Here is a 25,041-nt window from a genome sequence, read left to right on the forward strand (position 1 = left end):
GGTTGCCATTATTAATCACATATATAAATGAGAAAATTGAGCTTCACAAGCCCTGAGTAATGTGCCCAAGTTCACAGAGCTAACAAGTGACAGAGTTGGGAATTGAGCTAAAATCTATCTTATTCCAAGGTGTGCAATCTTTATCCTGCAGTACACAGCTCCTCAAATGGATCTGAATTGCTCTTTCCAGGTTCCAGTGTCTTCAAACTCTGCAGAATTTGCCTAAATTAACACTTTTCTCTCACCCTCACCCAATCTGTGGGATGCTGTGATCAGAATGTTCTGAAAGCACAGAAGGTAAGAAATAATCATTAAACATTACCCCCACAATGAGTCCATCAATCTTTTGTGTAACACTGATCAAAAATAGAAAGCAATAAAGTTCTTTTTGTGCAGTATATTTAAGGTCGCCTTGAAATTGATGTGCTCCTCCATAAAGTAAAGAGTCAATAGTGATAAGACAAGCTGGGATTAGATAAAGATACTTATCAAGGATCTGCATCTTTTACTTGAACAAATGTGGAGAAAAAAACAGATTCTGTTAACTTTGACAGAGGCTTTTAAGCTGCCAACAGGACCCTAATCTTTGAAATGTTTGACAGGGGGAAAAAAAAAAAGGATGCTGGCAAAATTATGTGCTTTACATTCCAAGGGCAACATTACAACAAGCTTTTCAACTAATACAGGCTTAGATCATTGAAAAATCTCTTGAACACAATATTACAGAGCTTCACTTAAACTTCTCATACTACTTTTCCTCCTACACTGTGACCTCTTCTTTTCTATAATGTGTTCTCAAGTCTACTTGAAGAGTATTTCCAAACACGTGACTGGAACGATTGAGAATATTGATATTGTGACATCTTCGGTGTTGATGGAGCTCTTTCTGTCAAATCTGGTGAGAAGAAATGCAAGCATGTGTGCAGTTATTTTCTTAGCAATTATATGAAAAGTAGAAAAGCTCAGAGTAGAAATAATTAACTGGATTCTATATTTGATGTTTGTATGTATTACACTGTAAACTTTTGAGAGACGTTTAGAGATAGGAATATGGCATACAGAATTGATGACTAGGAGCTCTCACAAATTCAGAAAACCACCAGGAGACCACAGGTCTGCTGAATATTATAAATGGTTCCTGTAACTAAATTGCAACTAATTTAGATAATGGCACAGTACGTTTTAGCAGCTCTAACTATCGGCCGAATATCTTATGGGAATGAGAACTGGATTATATTAGAAAGCATAGATTCTCATCCCAACTTTATCACAAGGGTTTTGTGGCAGCTTAAAAGCCTCTGTCAAAGTTAACAGAATCTCTGATTTTTCTTCACATTTTTTCAAGCAAAAGATGCTGATCCTTGATAGGTGCCTTCAATCCCAGCTTGTCTTATCACTATTGACTCTCTGCTTTATGGAGGAGCACATCAGTTTCAAGATTACCTTAAATATACTGCACAAAAAATACTTTATTGTTTTCTATTTTTGATCAGTGTCATATAAAAAATTGATGGACTTATTGTGGGGGTAAGGTTTACTGATAAATGTAATACCATTCCCATGCACTAGAATGAATAAAAATGTGAAAAGTCTTCACAATATAATTTATTCTCCCACATAGAAGGCTATATGCCTCAATGCTTTAGGACACCGGTTTTAGAGCCAGAATTTGCAGGTTCAAATGTTGGTTCCAACATGAATTCCCTGGAATTCTCAAATACCTACCTTCTATCAATTTGTCTTCACTTGAGTATGTCCCTTTGTTATTGTTGAAAAAGTGTTGTTTTGATATATATATATATATATATATATATATATATATAATATATATATATGCATATATATATTATATATGTATATATATATATATATAATCTAATTTAATCATCACCAATAACTCTATGTACTAGGCATTGTTTTATTTTTAATTTTTTATTTCCACAGGTTTCTGGGGAGCAGGTATTATTTGGTTACATAAGTTCTTTAGTGGTGATTTGTGAGATTTTTCTGCACCCATCCCCAAACAGCATACATTGAAACCAGCTGGTAGTTTTTTATCTCTCACCCACCCCCGCCACCCTTTCCTCCAAGTCTCCAAAGTCGATTGTATCATTCTTATGCCTTTGTATCCTTGTAACTTAGCTCCCACTTATGAGTGAGAACATATAACGTTTGGTTTTCCATTCCTGAGTTACTTCACTTAGAACAATAGTCTCCAGTTCATTATGGGTTGCTGTAAATGCCATTCATTTGTTCCTTTTTATGGCTGAGTAGTATTCCATCTCATATATGTATATATCACAATTTATTTATCCACTTGTTGATTGATGGACATTTAAAATGGTTCCATATTTTTTTCAATTGTGATTCATGCTTCTATAAGCATTTGTGTTCAAATATCTTTTATGTATAATGACTTCTTTTCCTCTACGAGAAATCCAATAGTGGGATTGCTGGATCAAATGGTAGTTTTACTTTTAATTCTTTAAGAAATCTCCACACTGTTTTCCACAGTGGTTGTACTAGTACACATTCCCACCAGCTGTGAAGGAGTGTTCCCTTTTCACCCCATGGAGACCAACATATATGCTCAGCATCACTAATGATCAGGGAAATGCAAATCAAAACCAGGATGTGATACCACCCTTACTCCTGCAAGAATGGCCATAATCAAAAAATAGAGGAATTTTTAAAGAGAAGACAATGCTTGGCCAGGGACTTCAGAATATTATCTTATTTTGATTTATTTATATATTTTCAACAAATATGTTTTGTGCCTACTATAGGGCAGATACTGAGATAAACACGGATCTCAATTATATTAGCAATTATAGTGAAAGTCTAAAATTAACAGCCCAGATAGTGCATTTCCATGCATGTGTGTACATTTGTAAGTCCTGTCTAAAAAGTTATAATAACTTGATATACACTCAAGAAAAAAATATATATTTTTTATATATATATATATATATATATATATATATATTTACATAACCACATTGGTTTATAACAAGATATTAGCGTAAACTTTATATGACAATTTTAATTGCCTACATTTATCATTATGCTGTAAACATATTTTGAAGTAAAATTTAGCAATTAAATAGCCTGAGGTTGTGCTCTTTAGCAGTTGTGGACAGAGCACATGTAGGTATTTGCTTCAGAAGTATCACATTGCTTCTTTCTAATGTCAAGACACTTTACAATATCACGTTTGAACTTTTATATGTTACAACTGTCCTGTCAGACAATTTTTATTAACTTTATTTTGAGTTATGGAAGCAGATTTAAGCAGGTTAGGGGTTACTTCACTCAGCTAGTAAGTGGCAGAGCAGAGCCTCATACTCGGGCCCCAAACCCACATCCATTCCTCTGTCCTTTGAATCATGCCATGTGGGTTGTCAACTTCTTCCATTTACTGCTCCACTGGAGCGTTTCAACATGCTACATCTGTGTAAATGTCCTATCTCTTAGTTTTCTAATTTGAATTTTTTTTATTTATACTCTTTTTAGCCACATGCAGAATTTTTGTATGTTTGTTAGAGTCATATGCTATGCATCAGACTTAAGAGTTTTAGCGAGAATATCAGTGGAAGTGTCAATCCCTGAAATTAAATGAGTTTCTTTTATTGGTTGTGGTGATAGCACAAATACTCTTACTGGAAAAAGATAACTATATAATTATATATATATATATATATATATATATATATATATATATGTGTGTGTGTGTGTGTGTGTGTGTGTGTGTCTCCTTCTCTTTCTCTTTCTCCCCCCACACAAACACACACACACACACACATACACAAACACAGATATATATACACATATATGGAGAGAGAAAGAGGTACAGAAAATATATTTACTATTACTATATAGTATATATACCATACTATATGTTATCTATGTTTTTCTCCATATATATCCCTGTACATATTACTATATATTATTTATTGTATATTCTTTCTATATGTTACTATATATAACTATACAGAGTATTATTTACTCTATAGTAAACATATTTACTATTACTAATATAGTAATAATATGCTATACTATTTACTATATATAGTATATATACTATACATTATATATACTATAGACTACATATAGTAATTACTATATAGTAAATTATGTAGCAAATACTATAATGCTACCATAATTGTCTAGTATATTACCATATAGTAAGTATTATAGCATAGAATAGTAACATTTACTATTATTATGTAAGTATATATAGTAACATATAGAGATAACATATAGGGATAAAACCATAGGGAGGTATACATACATATATACATATATATAGGTATATATACATACATACACCTGTATATATCTCTTTATAGACCTTCCCATATATGTATTCATATATATATACACATATATATTTGTATATATACCTCCCCACATATATATATACATATATACTATATATGTATACCATATACATATACAATATGTATATGTATATGTATATATGTATATGTACACAATATATGTATATACATATACATACACAATATGTATATGTATATGTATATGTACACTATATATGTATATGTATATACATATATGTATATGCATATATATGTATATGTATATGTGTATATATATATGTATATGTATATATGGGGTGAGAGATTTTTTTAATAAAGAGGAGTTATTTACTGAGCATCTGCTTTGTGCCAAATCATTTATATATGCTATCTCGGTTAATTATGACAGCATCACTTGTGTTTGCATAAGTTCCTCTATTATATAAGTGTCTTTTAAAAACTCACATGCATGAATAACTTCCTTCATGTTGCATAGTAAGTACAGCTAGGATTCACTTTTCTGTGTTTACAGAACTTTTACTCCTTGTATTTCTTTTAAAACTATGTAATAATATTTTTATATACAAAAGAATATGTATGTTTAAAAATATAGTGCATAATAACAAAATACATAACTGAACCTATCACATAAAGTAATAGAATATAACTAATATCTGTGCATTTAACTGTAAGCACATGGAATTTACTACTATTCTAAATTTAGCGTTCTCACTCCATTGCTTTATCAAATACCCTTTAAAAAGTTTTTATCATGTGCGTAAATACTATTAAATGATTCAATTTACTGCCTATGATTTTTTGTAGATTTATTAAAATATCATTATAAATATAATTGTTTGCTGTAGATTGGATTGTTGCTCAACAAAGATCTCATCTCTAAAGATCTGTAGTAGCATAAATACATTTTCAAACCACTGATTGTGGCCTTGGCCCTGAGATGCCCTTTAAACAATAGAATGTTAATAAACTCAAAGCAAGCAGGAAAGGAATTTGAATGTGCTAGTGTGGCTTGCACTAGCTCATGGACTATAATAATCGACGATGTCAGGAACATGCCAGTTAGTTCCTATTGCTTCCATCTGGATCCCAGACCAGAGGTATTGCAGCAGACCCAGACTCAACCTTCCTAATGTAGCCATCATTGGACAGTGCAGAGCTCAAAGAGCAGAGGCTCAGCCAAGCCCAGACTTCATCATGCATATGGAAATCAATCTGAATATCTGAAGGAATGAGAATAAATGATGGTATAAATCATCTCTTTGGATGGTAGTTTTTGCAAAGAAAAATTGTGGAATTTAATTTTGTATTTTTAAGATAAGATAGATAGATAGATAGATAGATATCTCCAGGTTGTGTTTTTTGTGTGTTTTAAGTTCATTTATTTTCATTACTATATATTTAATGGTATCTAAGTAACAAAGTTTTTCTAACATATTTTCCTCTTTGGTGGACTTTTTTCTTTCCCTTTATAGTTCTTTTTAAATTGAAGACACAGGTACTCGCATTTAGGGCCTACCCTGATACTCCAGCAAAGATTTCTCATCTTGGTATCTTTATCTCAATTGCATCTTTTAATATCTTAGTTAATATTCACTCCTTTGTAAAGATTTTTTTGCACAAAGCAAAATTTGTTTATCCAATCCCTTGATGAACATTTTTATTGTTTTCAGTTTCTAGCTGTTAACAGGGAAGCTGCTAAAAAAATATGTGTAGAAGTCTAGTATGAATATATGTTTTTATCTTTCATGGGGAAATTCCTAAGAGTGCAATATCTGAACCATATGATACATGTATGTTTAACTTTTTCACAAGCTAGTAAACTGTTTTCCAAAATAGTTAAAACATTTTACAATCCTTTGAGCAGTAGATAAAATTTCCATCTTCTCCATATTGTCATCCACACATGGCATGGAATTTTAGACATTCTAATAAGCGTGGAGTAGTCTCTCATTGTGCTGGAGGTCATAATGATGCTGAGCATTTTTTTCAAGTACTTTTTAACTCTTCTCTATATTTTCTCTGGGGAAGTGTCTGTTATAATTTTTGTCCATTATTTTTAATGTTTTTTTCTTTATTGAATGCTCAGATGATTTATATATTCTAAATATGTCTTTTTTGAGATATGTGATTTTCAAATATTTTTTAGTGGACTCTATCTGTTCATTACCTGAAGAGTGTCTTTCAAAGAGCAGAAGTTCTTAATTTTATGAAGTTCAATTTATTATGCTTTTCTTTAATTTGTTTAAGTCATATTTTGTTCTTATCAATGAACATGTTCTATTTCTCCTCCTGTTTAGGTCTTCTTTAATTTTAGTCAACATGTTTTGAGGTTATCAATGAATGGGTCTTCCACAAAAGGTTAAGTTTTGAATATTAATGTGCTTTTTCAATCTATTGATAAAAATTTCATGTTTTTTCCGTTGTAACTTATACATATGGTAATCTATCACAATATACTTTTTAATCTTCAATAAAACCAACAAGGTTATTGTGCCTTTATTTTGTAGTTGCTAGATTTGATATTTGCACCTGGATGTGACTTCTGTTTTTCTTCAGTATCTATTTTGGTTTTGGCATCAAGGTTATGCTGGCCTCATGTAAAACTGTGTGTAGTATTCCTTTTTTTCTTTTCTTCTCTAAAAGATTTTGTTTTTCTCTCATTTTTATATTAGAGTGATCTGTTCTTTGAAAGTTTATCAGACCACTGGTATAGAACAATTTTATTCTAGTGTTTCAGTTAGGGATGTATAAAGTTAGTGCAAGAGTAATAGTTTTAACTCCCAAATCAATTTATTTAAAGGTTCCAAGATAGTTTTTAAAATTCTTCTTGTTGTTGATTTTGTAAGTTCAATTTGTTGGACATTTTCTAACATAATGGACTACATTTGTTATATTATTCTATTAAATTTAGTTTTTGCTAGATACATACGTATGTCCAATTTTTATTCTAAATATCAATTATGTATACTTTATTTTCTCTTCTCTTTTTGATAAATCCTATTTATTATTTGAAGCTTTGTGTATATTTTTGGCTATTTCAAAGAATCAACTTTCAGTTAACTTTATTTTTGTTAGATTTAATTTAATTTTATTTTTCTCTGTTTTCTTAATTTTAAGCTTTTAGTTCACTATCAGCTTTTTTCTCTCTCATGTTCATATATGAGATAACAATTTCTCTTAGATATCCATTAACTGCTTCCCATCATTTTAATGCACAATATTTTCAATATTATTTTATTTTTAGTATTGTAATTTTATATTATATTATTATTTCTTCTTGGCATTGGCTATTCAGAATTGTTATTAAATTTCTTTTTCTTAATTTTTATTAAGTTTTTATTCCTGGCATCTGTTTGAACCAATTTGGGTCTGATAATATTATCGCATTTGTTCAAATACAAATATTCGGTAAGTGCGTATTACAAAGTAGGTACTTGTCTTTGTTTTTCAGATATCCTAGTGAATAAACAGACAAAAATCACTTGCCTTCACAGCACTCATATTCTACTGGTATCTATACTTCATTAAAGTTTATTTTTAGAGCCTAAAATATGTTCCGTTCTTATATAAGTTCTATATGTGCTTAAAAAGAGGACATATCACTACTCGTTGCTCAGGGCACTAATTCTTTATATAAATATTTTATTAATCAAGCTTATGAATATTTGTCAAATCGTCTACATTTGTACCAGATTTTTATGTCTAAAAGTAATAAATTGAAATATTTTATTGTGATGATGTTTCTAAAAATGTCTCCCTGAGGTTTTATTTACTTTAGTTTTATGTATTTTCAGGGTACTTTATTAGCTTAATGTGTTTGTAATGCTGTGACTCTTAGATTAATTAAAAATTCAACACACACATGCAATTCGTAGCTGGTATTCACTTGTAAGACTTTTTCTTTCCCTTAGTTTCCAGTTCCATGCACTTGATTTGGGATTTATTTCTTATAAACAACAGTTTGTTGTTGTTTGTTTGTTTGTTTGTTTGTTTTTTGAGATGGAGTTTCACTCTTGTGGCCCAGGTTGGAGTGCAGTGACACAATCTCAGCTTACCTCAACCTCTGCCTCTTGAATTCAGGCAAATCTCCTGCCTCAGCCTCCCCAGTAGCTGTGATTACAAGCATACGCCACCACGCTTAGCTACTTTTCATATTTTTTAGTAGAGACGGGGTTTCTCCATGTTGTCACGCTGGTCTCAAACTCCTGATTTCATGTGATCTATCCACCTTAGCCTCCCAAAGTGCTGGGATTACAAGTGCGAGCCACTGCGCCCTGCCAACAAATATTTTAAAAATTAATCTGATGACTTCTTTTCCTAAACTCATGTTGTTTGCATTTATTGTGTGTTAGTAGTAAATCTGAGCTTATATTTTAGTACACATATTTTAAATTTTTCTCGTTGCTTCAAATTGACCTTTATTGTTTTCATTTTTTCCTGTGTTACTCCATTTTCTTTTCCATTAATAAGTTACAGTTTGGAAATTATAGAAACTTTTTATTTGTTAACATTGATTCTTCTGATTTTATCTCATGTACTTAACAAAGTTTAATAGACATCAATAAGACTGTATAAAAATATGGACATTTTAAGCAGTAAGTCCCTTAGAACACCGACTCAGGCCACGCATTTCCTGCTTTCTATTCTATTGTTCTCCATCACTCATGTTCTACCATTTTTGTGGCCCCATTATTTAGATACCATCATTATTATTTTGTAATGATAAGGTTTTTTTTTTTTTATCATTACTCATAAGTTTGACAGTTACTTTGATCACCCTTTCTTCTTCTAATGCTATTTCTGTGGATAACCATTTGCTTATTGTATTTAACAGTCTCATAGTCTGACATTCCTTGCCATCGAGATTCTGTGGACATGTATCATCAGCCTCTTAAAGAGTTATCTATTGCTGCAAAACAAACATTCTAAAACTTAGTGTATTAAAACAACAAAATGGTTAGTGTGTCTTAAAATTTAAGATATTTATTGGTTGTTTCTCTTGCCTAAGAAAGTACCAGCTGGGATTACTCATGTGACTGCATTCATCTAGGGGCTAAACTGGGAGAAAAAATCCAAGAAGGTGTCTCCTATGTCCAAGACCTATGCTATTGAAAAAGGTGACTGTTCTCCACATGGCTTTTTTCTCTTCGTGGTGTCTTTAATATTGTCACCTTTCTACATGGCCTCTCTGGCCAACTAGAATTGACACAGGGTCACCTCTACAGGACACAGAGTGAGCTTAGACTTAAGGGGAGGAGAAATAACTTCCATTTTTAATGAAAGGAGTTAACATGTCTTATCCAAAAATCTCCATGTTTTTTTCCACAAATAAGTAGTTGTAAAAGATCAAGATTGTACTGACAAAATATGTACTATAAATAACAGCACTTTTTTTTTTTCTGTTAAATCATTACTGCAAGGAAACTTGGTGAAAATCATTGTAAAGATCAGATTTACAGGGAAGTCTGGTTAAGGTCATTCATTTGTCCCTGGTGAGAAGAAATAAGTTAAAAACCGCCTGTTAACCCCATTCTTCCCACTATCATTATTCTTTGATTTATATGAGCCCTAATATGGCCAGCAATAATCCTATCAAGAGAGTCATTATTTTTCTTTGGCACAGATTCATTTACTTTGTTTTTTATTTAGACAATTATACATATTTTCTACTTTAAATGATTTTAATATGCCTCTAAAATAATGTCTTGCTATTTGCTTATTATTTTGATCACATCTTCTTTCTACTTCATATATTGCATTCAGATTAATTTTATATTCTCTATTAATTCTAATTACTAAGGTGTTTACCATTACAAAAGTTGTTTTGTTGTTTCTATGGACTTTCACTCATGATGGTTGTCTCTCTTTTTGTTTTCATTAATTTTACAATTTATTTGAATTAAATTAATCTACGGAAATCCTGAGAAACTAAATTGAGGATAATTTATGTGTAAAAATGATTGGATTTGCATCTGTATCTTCTTGGGAGAAAATAACCTGGAACCACTCCATCTATTTTACAGGTTCTAAGAATTAATCACAGTTCTCAGGTTTCCCTCCCTCTCTTTGCTGTTCACCTTAGATACTGTATGAATATCGCAGAGCTAATTGTATATGTTTACTGATAGACATCACAAATTTTATATCAGCTCTGGAGCTATGTCTGTTTTTTGTGTGTTTCATTTTCTTGACTTTTACTCTTTTTCCATTTCTTTTCTTTGCTGTTAAATTTTTTATTCCTTTCTAAAAGCCTAACAAGGAATCAAAATATCATTTTATGCAGGGTCTATTTTTAATGAGTCTTCCATACTATTGTAAGTGGAAATTCAATGTTTCTTCTACCAGAAGGAATTTCAAAAGGAGTATCAATTTGCGTGTTTTATATATTGACTGTTGAGGAAGTTTTCATTAAAAATATTCATAGCTGAAGAAAGAAAATAATTATTGCTAATACCCACTACAGCAGATTTTCATGCATATAGAAAAGGGATTCACAATGGAAAGATGGAAGAAAAGTGAATAACTTTCAATATATTCTGCCAGATTTTCTTTCCTAAAGCCAGTTTTGTTAAATTTCCACATTAGTGATTTATTTTTTGAGCTTCAGAATTACTTTTGATTTCCTGTAGTCACAATTATGTTTGAGAAACTATTCTCATTTCACTCTCAGTTTTTGTTGTTACCTTCATTAGTTGACAAGAATTGTGTGGGACAGCGGGGTTTGTGTAAGCACCTAGAGTTTCTATTCAATAGTTAGTGATTTTCTTTCACTATATTTAAAAAGCAAGAAGATTGCATTTTTTAATTTTCTGCTTTTCAAGAAGTTTTATTCTTCCCTTGGGGTTTAAGAAGCCATCTTTTAAACTTCAGAAGTCTCTACTTCAGTTCAAAGATTAAAAGGAATGATGGAATGTCAAAGACTTCTCAAAATAAACAACATTCTTCCAACTGTGAAGACAGTCTTAATCCAGGATAAAATGAATATGGATGGAATAAACACCTTTATGTTTATTAACATTACAGAAATGTGTTTGTTACTGGCTGGTTTATAATGCAGCCCTTTTTAAAGGTGAAGCTATATACTTTGACATCAATTTTTTAGCAGCATTCTATTATATATATATACAAAGGCTTTACTTGGAGAGGGGCTTGCTCTTTTCTGTTTTAAAATAAGTCTAAAAAGTTTCCAGTATTTTCAGTACACATGTTTTTGTCTCTGAAACAAATATCTCAAAGGTATCAAACAGAAACAATAAACAGTTGACAATCTGAGTTAATTTTACTAAGACAAATAAAAATGCACTATTTTCATTTCTCAAGGTGCCAGATATTTTTCTTGTTTCAAAGTACATATCTGTTAGACTTAAGGTTATCCCTGAAGGAATTCCAAACTGACTTTTTTATTGCCGCAGTTTTTGAAACAACATGTATTTTAAGAGAACTGACATAAAAATCAAGATATTTAATTATTAGTATTTTATAAATTGTTACAATAGAGTTTTGTAGTTAATCTGAAAAAATAGCAAGTTTTAAAAATACTTCCTTACAACAACACTATGATCGTTATTAACTTGAAAATATAGTCATTATAGCAGGTACATTTGCAAAAACTTGTGGCAGATCATTTCATAATAAAGCTATTAAAATTCCATGGTTTTAGTATGTTTCATTTAAATAAAGGACCTCTTCAGAATCATAATATTTATTTATTTTAAAATATGAAAGGTTTTTGTACATTTATTGAGTGGATAAAACTGAGTGAATCATCCAAAATTATGACTATAAGCCACAGAACAATTAGCTAATAGCCATGTAGTCATTCTGAATATTAATATACCTCTAATATATTCATTATAAATAACATCAATCATGACATATACCTTAAAATAAAGTGTTTAATTATTTTTATCAAACTGTTGAGAATCTCATAGATGTCATATCACCTCTTTCTTGTTATATAACACATTATCCTAAAACAACAGTACTTCACAGTTTCTCTGGGATAAGAGACTGTGCCTAGCTGAACTGGGTCCTCTGGGACTCTTACCTGACTACAATCAAAACATCCGCTGGGTTTCCAGGTTCATCATTCTCAGCAAACTGACACAAGAGCAGAAAATCAAACACCGCATATTCTCACTCATAGGCGGGTGTCGAACAATGAGAACACATGGACACAGGGAGGGGAGTACTACACACTGGGGTCCGTTGAGGGGAAATGGGGGAGGGACGGGGAGGTGGGAAGAGGTAGCATGGGGAGAAATGACAGATACAGGTGAGGGGATGGAGGCAGCAAACCACACTGCCATGTGTGTACCTATGCAAATCTTGCATGTTCTTCACATGTACCCCAAAACCTAAAATGCAATAAAAAAAATAAAGGAAAAACAAAAACAAAAAAAACATCCGCTGGGATTGCAGTCATGTCAGGCCTTGATGGGGGTGAGATCTGATTCCAAGGTCATGCATATGAATGTTGACAGGATTTAGTTCTTTGTATGGCCTTGGCCTCAGGGCCTCCATTCCTCACTGGCTGTGGGAAAGAGGTTGTCCACAGTCCCTTGCCACGTGGGCCACTCCACAGAGGCAACTCATAACATGACAGCTGGCTTCATCAAATCAGGTAAAGAGGAGCAACAACGAGAGTATGCAAATGAGGTGTACATCACAATCTTTCTAACCTAATCTTGGAAGTGGTGTCGCGTCATTTTTGCCATATTCTGTTTGTTAGAAACAGGACACAAGATTTAACTCACTCTCAAGGGGAACAGATAACACAACGAAGTGAGTAGCTGGAGGCCAGCATACCTGACAGTCATTTCAGAAGCTGCCTTCTGCACAGATGTTAGGATGTTTGAACAGGTATTTTATAGGGTTCTAAATTTAAAATAATAACACAGTTAGTGTCTACATAATCATACCAAGCATTCTGATAAAAATAAAAATTAGTTCAATAATTTAGATGTAGCCAAATTAGCAGAATCATAACCTCATGAATTTTTAAATGACTATTTCTCCTTTTATTCTGGGGATACTTTATATTTAACTTCGAAGGTACTGATAGATGAATATTCAGCTAGAGAAGGATTGCAACTTCTTATGTGAAAGAAAAGCTCTGTAATTACACATACGTTTCCTTGCAGGAACTCAGGAAAGTATTCATGCAGTATATGCCAACGCTCCTTGATAATGTTCACTTGGCAAATCTAGGACTAGTCTATTTTTGTTTGTTTTCCCTAGAATATATGTTGAGAGCACAATTTTCTAGTTGACTTCCTTTAGGCCAAAATACAGTAACTAGAACTTCTCACTCAACTCCTAGGCTAGGAATCTTTGCTGTAATAAATTTGAACTGATCGTTCAACTACGATTGATTGGCTTTTTAAAAGTAATTGTTAGAAATTACATATGAAGATGTAAATTTATATGAGCGACTGATTTAAATAGATATAATAATCTATATATTTTCAGTTCTTATTCACCAATAACATTTGTGCAGTAATGTGTTTTTTCTTTTTAAATTCACTATTGACTTAGAAGCGAAATAATGAAGCCATCAAATAATACATTTTATTGTTTATCCATCTTGATTTTATTTATTTCGCTAATGGTTTTCTTTAAAGTAATTCCAAATCCATTTTATCCACATTTCTTCCCTGATTTATATGTTGATGTTGAATACATTTATCTTTTAAATTTAACGTATTACTCTAATTAGTTTAAACAAACTATTTATGAAGGAAGCAGTTGGCAAACTAAACATTTAGAATTAAATAAATTGACCACTAAGTAAAAAGTTCAGCTGGTGGATGGTAATTTAAAAATTTTGCTTACCCAATTCTCCCAACTCTCCCCATCAGAACGGCCTGTTTGAAAGTAGCAACATGACTCATCAGTCATGCTCTCAACAAAAAGGTTATGCACCTATAAATCAGCAAAGTTGTTTTTTTTATTATGCTATTAAAGTAACTTATTTTGCCAATATTGCCCTGAAAAACAAAAGAAACATTTATATTCCATTCCCATTTTTCTTAGACCATACTTACTTAAAATGAAATTATTTTTAACAAATATGTGTAATTAAGTTATAAGTTAATTAAACTATATTGTTAAAATGAGAAATACAGATATTACCACCATAAAAATGATTTCAGCAGAATAATCATTTGACACTATAAAAGTATTCCCCCCGACCCCTGAAATGTTTCCTAAGGCACCTTAGTTTCTTATTTCGTATTTTCTGTTCTATCAGTTTCATTTCTGTACATGACTTTGGTAAAAAAAAAAATAATAATAAAAAATAAAAGTATTGCTTTGTTTTTCAATATGCAAAGTACATTTCAGTTGTAGTCAAAATTTATTAAGTTCCCACTAGGAGCAGAAAATTGTATTAGGAAGTTTGAAATCTTATTTACAAAGTTAGAAAAATATTTTTTCTCCAACAAGATCATGTAACTCTTAATTTAAAAAAGAAATAATTTATTTTTTTATCCAGTTCTGAAACCTGGACTTTTATTAAAAAATATAGAACTGTGAGGATGTATGATTGCATAATGAACAGAAAATTAAAATTGCACCTTTACAAATAAAAAGACTTTTCAATTACTATATAACATTTAAACTCTGCTATTTTCATAAAATAACTGGCACTTTTTTCATTTTGTTTGTTTTGCCATATATATATATATATACACACACATATATATATATGTGTATATATATATATATACACACACATATATATATATGTGTATATATATATATATATATATATATATATATTTTATTGTTACTTTAGGTTCTGGAGTACATGTGCAGATCATGCAGGATTGTTGCATAGGTGCATACATGGCAATGTGGTTTGCTGCCTCCATCCCCCAGTCACCTATATCTGGCATTTCTTTCCATGTTATCCCTCCCAACCTCCCTACCCCACACTGTCCCTCCCCTAGTCCCCCCCAACAGACACCTGGTGTGTGATGCTCCCCTCCCTGTGTCCATGTATTCTCATTGTTCAACACCTGCCTATGAGTGAGAACATGAACTGTTTGATTTTCTGCTCTTGTGTCAGTTTGCTGAGAATGAGGGTTTCCAGGTTCATCCATGTCCCTACAAAGGACACGAACTCATCATTTTTATGGCTACCTAGTATTCCATGGTGTATTTGTGCCACATTTTCCCTGTCCATTCTATCATCAATGGGCATTTGGGTTGGTTCCAGGTCTTTGCTATTGTAAACAGTGCTGCAATGAACATTCGTGTGCATGTGTCCTTACAGTAGAATGATTTATAATCCTTTGGATATATACCCAGTAATGGGATTGCTGGGTCAAATGGGATTTCCGTTTCTAGGTCCTTGAGGAATTGCCACACTGTCTTCCACAATGGTTGAACTAATTTACACTCCCACCAACAGTGTAAAAGTGTTCCTATTTCTCCACATCCTCTCCAGCATCTTTTGTCTCCAGACTTTTTAATGATCGACATTCTAACTGGCATGAGATGGTATCTCCATGTGGTTTTGATTTGCATTTGTCTAACGGCCAGTGATGATGAGCATTTTTTCATATGTTTGTTGGCCTCATAAATGTCTTCTTTTGAAAAGTGTCTGTTCATGTCCTTCACCCACTTTTGAATGGGTTTGTTTCTTGTAAATCTGTTTTAGTTCTCTGTAGATTCTGGATATTAGCTCTTTGTCAGATGGGTAGAGTGCAAAAATTGTTTCCCATTATGTTGGTTGCCAGTTCACTCTAGTGATTGTTTCTTTTGCTGTATAGAAGCTCTGGAGTTTAATTATACCCCATTTGTCTATTTTAGCTTTTGTTGCCAATGCTTTTGGTGTTTTAGTCATGACGTCCTTGCCTCTACCTATGTTCTGAATGGTTTTGCCTAGGTTTTCTTCTAGGGTTTTTTATGGTGTTAGGGCTTATGTTTTAGTGTTTAATCTATCTGGAGTTTATTTTAATGTAAGGTGTCAGGAAGGAGTCCAGTTTCTGTTTTCTGCACATAGCTACACAGTTTTTCCAACACCGTTTATTAAACAGGGAATCCTTTCCCCATTGCTTGTTTTTGTCAGTTTTGTCAAAGATTAGATGGTTTTAGATGTGTGGAGTTGCCTCCAAGGCCTCTGTTCTGTTCCATTGCTCTATATCTCTGTTTTGATACCAGTACCATGCTGTTTTGATTACTGTAGCCTTATATAGTACAGTTTGAAGTCAGGTAGCGTGATGCCTCCAACTTTGTTCATTTTACTTAGGATTGTCTTTGCTACGTGGGCTCTCTTTTGTTGCCGTATGAAGTCTAAGGTGGTTTTTCTCAATTCTGTGAAGAGGGCCATAGGTAGCTTGATGGGTATGGTATTGAATCTATAAATTATTTTGGGCAGTATGGCCATTTTCACAATATTGATTCTCCCAAACGTTTATGAGACCAACATCATCCTGATACCAAAACCCAGCAGAGATTCAACAACAAAAAAAGAAAACTTCAGGCCAATATCTATAATAAACACAGACACAAAAATTTTAAATAAAATACTGGCAAACCAATTGTAACAGCACATCAAAAAGCTTATCCATCACAATCAGGTAGGCTTCATCCTGGGGATGCAAGGCTGGTTCAACATATGCAAGTCTATAAATGTAATCTGCCACATAAATAGAACCAAAGACAAAAACTACATGATGATCTCAATAGATGCAGAAAAGGCCTTCAACAAAATTCAACAACCCTTTATGCTAAAAACTTCAATAAGCTAAGTATCAATGGAATGTATCTCAAAATAATAAAAGCTATTTAAGACAAACCCACGGCCAATATCATACTGAATGGGCAAAAACTGGAAGCATTCCCTTTGAAATCTGGAACTAGACAAGGATGCCCTCTCTCAATACTCCTATTCAATATAGTACTGGAAGTTCTAGCCAGAGCAATCAGGCAATAAATGAATAAATAAAGGGTATTCAATTAGGAAAGAAGGAAGTCAAATTGTCACTATTTGCAGATAGTATGATTGTGTATCTAGAAGACCCCATTGTTTCAACCCAAAATTTCCTTAAACTTACAAGCAACTTCAGCAAAGTCTCAGGATACAAAATCAATGTGCAGAAATCACAAGCATTCCTATACACCAATAACAGACTTAAAGAGAGCCCAATCAAGAATGAACTCCCATTCACAATTGCTACAAAGAGAATAAAATACCTGGGAATACAACTAACAAAGGATGTAAAGGACCTCTTCAAGGAGAACTACAAACCACTGCTCAAGGAAATAAGAGAGGAAACAAACAGATAGAAAAACTGGGTTTTGTTTTTTTAAAGAAAAACCATGACCACTATAAAAGTTGAAGTGTCATGTCTAAGTATATTTTAAATTTTAATCCGAAGTTATTTGAAGCAAGTAGTTTCTATATGAAATTTTAGGGCAATCTCTATTTGTTAATGTTCCAGCAATCATTAGTTAATTGCATAAATATAGAAATAGATGAAACAAAAGTGAAATGTTGACAAACTCCCCCCAAACATAAAGACTCTTCCTAAATGGAAAAATAAGAACAAAACTTTAAGTCTCCCACATACAGACACAGAAACATACAACAAAATATCAAAAATACTTAGAATATCATATATAATTTAATTCAGAAAGTAAACTAAGGATGCAATCATTCTGTTGTCAATACACTTCTAGAGGTATATACATGTGCATACCTTATTATGTTTATGTAAATATATATTTAACTGTTTTTAAGACAACAAATATATAAATTATGACTAATAAAACAATAGCTTATTGTGAAATTCACATTTAACAATCTATAGAACTCGAGTAAAAGATTAAAAATCAAGTTTAGGGCCAGGCGTGGTGGCTCACGCCTATAATCCCAGCACTTTGGGAGGCCGAGGCAGGTGGATCACGAGGTCAAGAGATCGAGACCATCTTGGTCAACAAGGTGAAACCCCGTCTCTAGTAAAAATACAAAAATTAGCCAGGCGTGGTGGTGCATGCCTGTAGTCCCAGCTACTTGGGAGGCTGAGGCAGGAGAATTGCTTGAACCCAGGAGGCAGAGGTTGCAGTGAGCCGAGATCGTGCCATTGCACTCCAGCCTGGGTAACAAGAGCGAAACTCCATATCAAAAAAAAAAAAAATCAAGTTTAGGCCTCGTGCGGTGGCTCACGGCTGGAGTCTCAGCACTTTGGTAGGCTGAGGTGGGCGGATCACAAGTTAGGAGTTTAGGATGAGCCTGGCCAACATGGTGAAACCCTGTCTCCCCTAAAAATACAAAATATTAGCCAGCATGATTGCAGTCACCTGTAGTCCCAGCTACTCGGGAGGCTGAGGCAGGAGAATTGCTTGAACCCAGGAGGCGGAAGCTGCAGTGAGCCGAGACTGTACCACTGCACTCCACCCTGTGTGACAGAGCAAGACTCCGTCTCAAAAAAAAAAAAAAAGAAGTTTAAAGGTTTAAAGAAACATCCATACATCCATAATGTTGACAGAGAAAAGGGATCACTTGAGCCCTCTGCAGATAATGTTTATGAAAACTTGGGGTATTGAAAAGAATAAATGAGGTAAAAATATTACTTAAAAAAAAAACCTGCAATTGGAAGGGGTAAGAATTCGAATTTTGATCTGAATTTGAAATTTTCTAGCCTAATTGCACTGCCATTTTCCCTTGGCTTCGGAGGTAAAAACTAAAGCAAAAAACCAAAGCATTATTTGTTCATTGTGCCCAAAAATATAACATCAAGGCAGGTAGTTCAGCTGAAAGTAGAAAGGAAAAAATTCTGGTAGTAAGCAGGGAATACAGAATGAGTAAGACTCAGAGCATAAACATAAAACTCATGATATCATTGGCTAAATTTAAATCATGCACATGTAGAAGAAACAATAGGGAGAAGAGACAGGTGAAGAGACAGGCAGCAGCTGAAATGTAGTCTATTATTGAAAGGTACAACTATACTAGACAAGATTTCTAATGTTTCTACTTAACAGTGTGTTGCTTCATAAAAAGCTGAAGTCTTATATGCTTGAATTGTCAGGAGATGGTGACCAAGGCCAGCTAAGCAGCTGGAAAGGGTTTAGACATTCTTAGGAACAAAGAGAACAAAAAAAGGTAATCCACAAATTCTACAAATCTCACAGTTTAAGGAAAACATGTAATGTCCACTCAAATTTTTGACTTGACAAATTATACAAGGTCCAACCTAAAAGAACAACAGTGGAAAGATATTCAGAGATAGAAGAGGCATTAGATACTAAGTCCCAAGGGAGAGATTATTTTCAGATAGAGTCTAGGTGAAACTGCTACTAGAGTAAGAAAGTATCAATAAAAATAATATGAGAACATTTACAGTCACAACAAATTATTTTCAATAATATCCAATTTTCTCCCAGAAATTACTGAACATGCAAATAAAGAGCAATATGTAGATTCAGATTTTGGGTTGATCAGAGAAGAGTGGTAAAGCAAGTATTATAAGTATGTTCAAAGAAGTGAAGGCAATTATATACAAAGAATAAAAAATACTTAAAAAAAAGGCTTAGAATCTCGAGCTACCAAAAGTGCCTATATAAAACCTTAACAAGAGTTGCTTGCAGAATTATATCATATATATATATATATATATATATATATATATGCATATACATACATAAAATTTTGTGGGTGATTTACTGGGTTGATGTTATCTGAATATTATTTTAAAATATAATTTTAGAGGGATATTTTCATTCTTTTTATGCATTTATGAAAGAAGTAAATTGCTTTCATAGGACCTCAGTTTTTCAAATCGCCAGGATTTTATTAATTTATTTAATTATTACTTACATACAATAAATTCTGCTGCTTCTGCAAGAAAAAATATTCTGTAAAAGGATGGGGTTTTTGCCCTCCTTATTAAATTATCTCGTATTATCTTTCTCTCTCTTTTCCCTGTGGATCTGACCATATTTTTGTTCTTCACTTCTGTGATCTTTTGAATCAGTTACATGCCAGAAATAAATCCTATAAAAGATGTGTATATTTTCACCTAGTGTCTATAACATTGACTCCAATTTTATTCAAGCATCTATAAACAAAAATACACATTTGCAAAAGGTAACTGAAAATTTTCACTTCGCTTCACCAAGCTCAAATAGCAAGTCTCATTACCATTTTCAGGATTACTATACGTTGATTCATAAACATCTCTATTCAATTATGTATTGAACTGCTGATAATCAGAGTTGCTTTGATACAGTTTTCTTTTTAAAACTAAAACCAGTATTTTATTTGCTAGAATATTTTCAGAATAACAAATAGTTTAATTTTTTTTTGTATGTTTGATTAAAGGACAGCTTCTGAGTAGCATTTAACTCTCAGCACAAAAGCAAATATCAACCAAAAAAAATCATTTGGTAATTATTGTGAATTTCAGGCAGATACAGCCAAACGCGTTCTCTTCTCCTTTACTCACGTCCTCGTTCCCATATTCTACTTCTCTTTTATTCTTCTTCCCTCCCTTTTCCTTTCCTTCTTTTCTTTGTGTCTTCTTTCTTTCTCTTCCTTAACTTTAACAAATAGTCATTGATACTAGGGGTTATGTTACGGGCTGAGGATATATTTTTGTTTTAAAATTGTGACTGGGAGTAGTTCAGCTTAATTTGGGTGATATATCTGTACTGGTTTGGCAAGAAATAAATGCTACGTGGTAAATATAAAACTCATTTTGCGGTATAGCAGAAGGCAAACTCGGAGCATTTGCAGAAATCAAAAGACTACTCAGCTATCTAAAAGCTCTCAGTATAACTATCCATCTCGGTGTAACTATACCCTGGATTGTGCAGTAGCTAGGATTTAATAATTTATGGATGGTTAATGTGTTTGCTTAGTAACAACTGAAAAGCCAGCAATTTTTGAGCATTACTACTGCCATCAAGTAACTTACAGGCTACATTGTATAGTCATAAGTCCTTTGCAACCACATGGATGGAGCTGGAAGCCATTATCTTAGTGAAATAACTCAGAAATAGAATCTCAAACTTGACATGTTCTCACTTATAAGTGGGAGCTAAACAATAAACACACGTGGAAATAAAGTTGGAAATAACAGACTAGCAATTCGAAAAGAGGGGAGAGCAGAAAGGGAGTGCAGGTTGAAAAACTAACCATTGGATTCTATGTTTTAACCATTTGGATGATGGGTTCCCTATGAGCTCAAACCTCATCAATATGCAATATATTCATGTATCAAACCTGCACATGTACCCCATAAATCCAAAATAAAATAAAACATCGGATTAGAAGAAAGTATTTGAAGAAATTCCTTCATGATTCTCTCAGGTTTAAGTAATGTAGACAGTGTGTTTCTCTGTAACAAAGTACAAGTTTTTTACAGCCTTGGAAGATAAAGTATTTTGCTTCAGAGAAAAGGGCAGACATATTTACTGTCCACATGTTTACTGTAAAACATTTGAGTTCCATAGGATCAGGAATCATATCCAGTAATGTGACCTACCATCTGTGCAGGCATCCATCTGTGACCATTACTATTGCCCCACAGAGACTTGAAGACAAGAGGAATTGACTATGTTAATGTTATTGCTGTCTGCTGTGACATTCATGATGAAGTCATTTGTCTCTGACTTAGGAATCTCATGTCATCTAATAATATTAACATTGTTACAGACTAACTTTTAGGCTGTAAAGTAGAATAAAATAATGGACCCTCATGTTTCTGTAATATCATAAGGAACATCAGTAGGTACAAAAAAGTTGATAAGGCCGGGCGCGGTGGCTCAAGCCTGTAATCCCAGCACTTTGGGAGGCCGAGGCGGGTGGATCACGAGGTCGATAGATCGAGACCATCCTGGTCAACATGGTGAAACCCCGTCTCTACTAAAAATACAAAAAATTAGCTGGGCATGGTGGCACATGCCTGTAATCCCAGCTACTCAGGAGGCTGAGGCAGGAGAATTGCTTGAACCCAGGAGGCGGAGGTTGCAGTGGGCCGAGATTGCGCCATTGCACTCCAGCCTGGGTAACAAGAGCGAAACTCCGGCTCCAAAAAAAAAAAAAAAAAAGTTGATAAAAGTACCCCAAATCCAAATGCCAAAAACCCTTATTAAAACTCTAGAAGAGTCAAAAATACAATAAATACAGTTAACAAGTGTGTTCAGAGACAGAAGGAAAACCAGATTTTGATTCCCATCCTTCCTGCTGAATGGCATGAGTGTGTGGCCTAGGCTGGTCGGGGAGTGACTAGCCACCGCCAGCTTGTCTGCTTGGGCCTCCAGGCCTCGGCCCTCAGGTTTGTTTTCAAATCATCCTTCTCATAACATCACAGGACTCTAGAAGGAAAGAGAAGCAGTTTTTGTTGAAGTTTCACAATACTAATGTTTGAAAATATTTATTTGTGTTTTGACTGGGAAACACTACCCAATACCTGTGAACAAGACCACACTGTAGACCAGAAGTTTTTCTAGAATATCTAGATTGATAATCATCAAATATTCCAGTTTAGCTGCCCATGAGAAGGTTTTTCTTGTTGTGATTAATGTGGAGAAGAAAGCAGCCTGTTTTAAAATCAAGGGCTCTGGTAAGGTAGACATGTAATTTGAAAAGGAAGACAGGCTCCAGGTCTACTGAAATGATGGAGTAAGATTTAAAAAATACACAGATTCTGTTGACCTTGCAAAAATGCGTATTGAGAAGTTGAGGTAATGGGGTTTTTTAGTTTCAGAATTTGGTTTCATCCTAATTTACAAGGTGACCGTTATATGCTTCTATATTCACTATGTACTGCAATATTGGAATGACAGGTTTAGAACTAGATCTTGGGTGGGATTAACCTAACACTTAGGAAACGACAACATTTTGACAGGTCATTGCCCAGTAGAAGCTGCTGAAGAGAACTTGTTCTGAACAAGCCATACCTGATGGTTGTATTGAGGAGAGGAACAAAAAAAAAAAAAAAAAAAAAAAGGAAAAGAAACAGGAAGTGAGACTATGCTTAGTGCCAATTTAAAGGCTTTAACATATCTCTAGAATTAAAATACAATGGGGAATAGTTACTGAAACGCTAAATGATATCAGCAAATTAGAGAATTTTATACAAATAGCATCCTATATTGGCTATGTTAATATTTTTGAAAACTTCGCATCATCAGTATAGTTAGGGGAAATGAAATTTTTAACTTTGACCATATTACAGTGTTCCATGTTACAGTGTTCCTTCGGTAAAATAATGACAAGGATAAAATGTCAGTGTTTTTCTTTGGAACACAAATGTAGCTAGACTTTTGTTTCATGGTAAAGAATACGAACTGCTGCTTTTGTAGTAATCTGGTTACATTTACAATTGGATGTCATCACTGACAAACATCTCCACCTGAGACCGGGATAAAGGATGGTGGAGAGAGATAAGGTCAGAGGCAGTTACCAGGCCCCGCCAGTGGAGCTTTTTGGTTGTTGCTCTCAAAACTATGTGCTGTCAGATGTACAGATATCTGACATGAAAACAGCAGAAGCCTCACCAGCAGAGAGCTAGAAAATCAATGCAGGCAATTGGTTCTTAATTTTGCCCTTTAGAAATTTGTTTTCCATGGAGAAAACACCTGGCGGTAATTAAGTACTGATGTCCTAAAAACCTTACCTTCCTCACCTTATCTCAGGGTGGGCCGTCCATCCTGGCCATTGGACTTTGGTTGGCTTGCGTGTTGCACTTTGACCAATGGGCTGTGGGAGAGGGTGTGTACATCACTTATGAGCAGAAGCTTGATGTGTTTATCATTTTTGAAAGCTCTGTAGGCCTTGCCTACTTCTCCTGACTCCATCCTTAGCTTTTCCCTCTACCATGTGGGATTAACCACAGCTACTCATGTTCTCTTGTAAAAGGAGCAAGATGTAAATGTTTGTAGACAAAGACTGATGGCTGTTTATTGCTCCGGTAAAGATTCACTCATCATGGCTTTTGCTGGATCTCTGGGTTGCTTTATATTTTTATTTCTCTGTTTTATTTCTTGCAAAGTATACATATTAGGAGCTTCAGAAAGGCAGAGAAAAAGAAAATATTAAAAGTGTAAGGCTGGTTGCCTCGCTGGGAGTTCGGACACGCCCATCTCCCTCCCTGCTTGAAAATTAGAATATGTCAATCATCCAGCCCCACCTTGGAAATCCCCTCTGCACTAGGATGCCAATCATCTAGCTCCACCTTGGAAATCCCCTCTGCACTCGGCACCTAACCCCTCCCTTGGAAATCCCCTCTGCACTCAGCACTTAGCTGGCTAACAGGAAGTCCCACCTCCCTACCAATAGCAGCTCCCACTGTCCACATCCTGTCTCCCCAAATCCAATCAAACGCCTTCACTCCCTATAAAACCCCACTCCTGAGAGGATGTAGCAGGACTTCCCTGGTTCTTCACCCCGGAGCTGCTGTGCTTCGCAGGGAAGCTGAGTAAGTTGGAATTGGCTTCTAATTTTCTTGTGCTGGCCTCAGTTTCCTCATTTTTAACTTGGCAGATGGCCCTTCAGAGAACAAACCTTATAGAAAGCACACTTTAAATTCTACAGAAAATAAGGGGAAACAGACTTGAAGGTAATAAATCACTCAGAGCAAAATTACGAAGGGCTAAACCCTTAAACACATACCAAGGTAGAGATGGGCAGACACCGTTGTGCTCGCTGTGCTACAAGAGCGATGTTCCATGTAAGGCAGCTTAT

General features: G+C 33.9%; 1 long non-coding RNA gene across 1 annotated transcript in view; it reads left to right on the forward strand.

Moving 5' to 3' along the window:
• The first annotated feature begins 24,732 nt into the window (after positions 1 to 24,732).
• LOC141580927 (uncharacterized) overlaps positions 24,733 to 25,041 on the forward strand; it is a 128,643-nt gene continuing 128,334 nt past the window's right edge. The window contains exon 1 of the long non-coding RNA XR_012513352.1: positions 24,733 to 24,775. This is a non-coding gene — a long non-coding RNA (uncharacterized LOC141580927). The remainder of the gene's footprint in view (positions 24,776 to 25,041) is intronic.

The sequence above is a fragment of the Saimiri boliviensis genome, chromosome 13, assembly GCF_048565385.1.
Source record: "Saimiri boliviensis isolate mSaiBol1 chromosome 13, mSaiBol1.pri, whole genome shotgun sequence".
Classification (NCBI taxonomy): Eukaryota; Metazoa; Chordata; class Mammalia; order Primates; family Cebidae; genus Saimiri; species Saimiri boliviensis.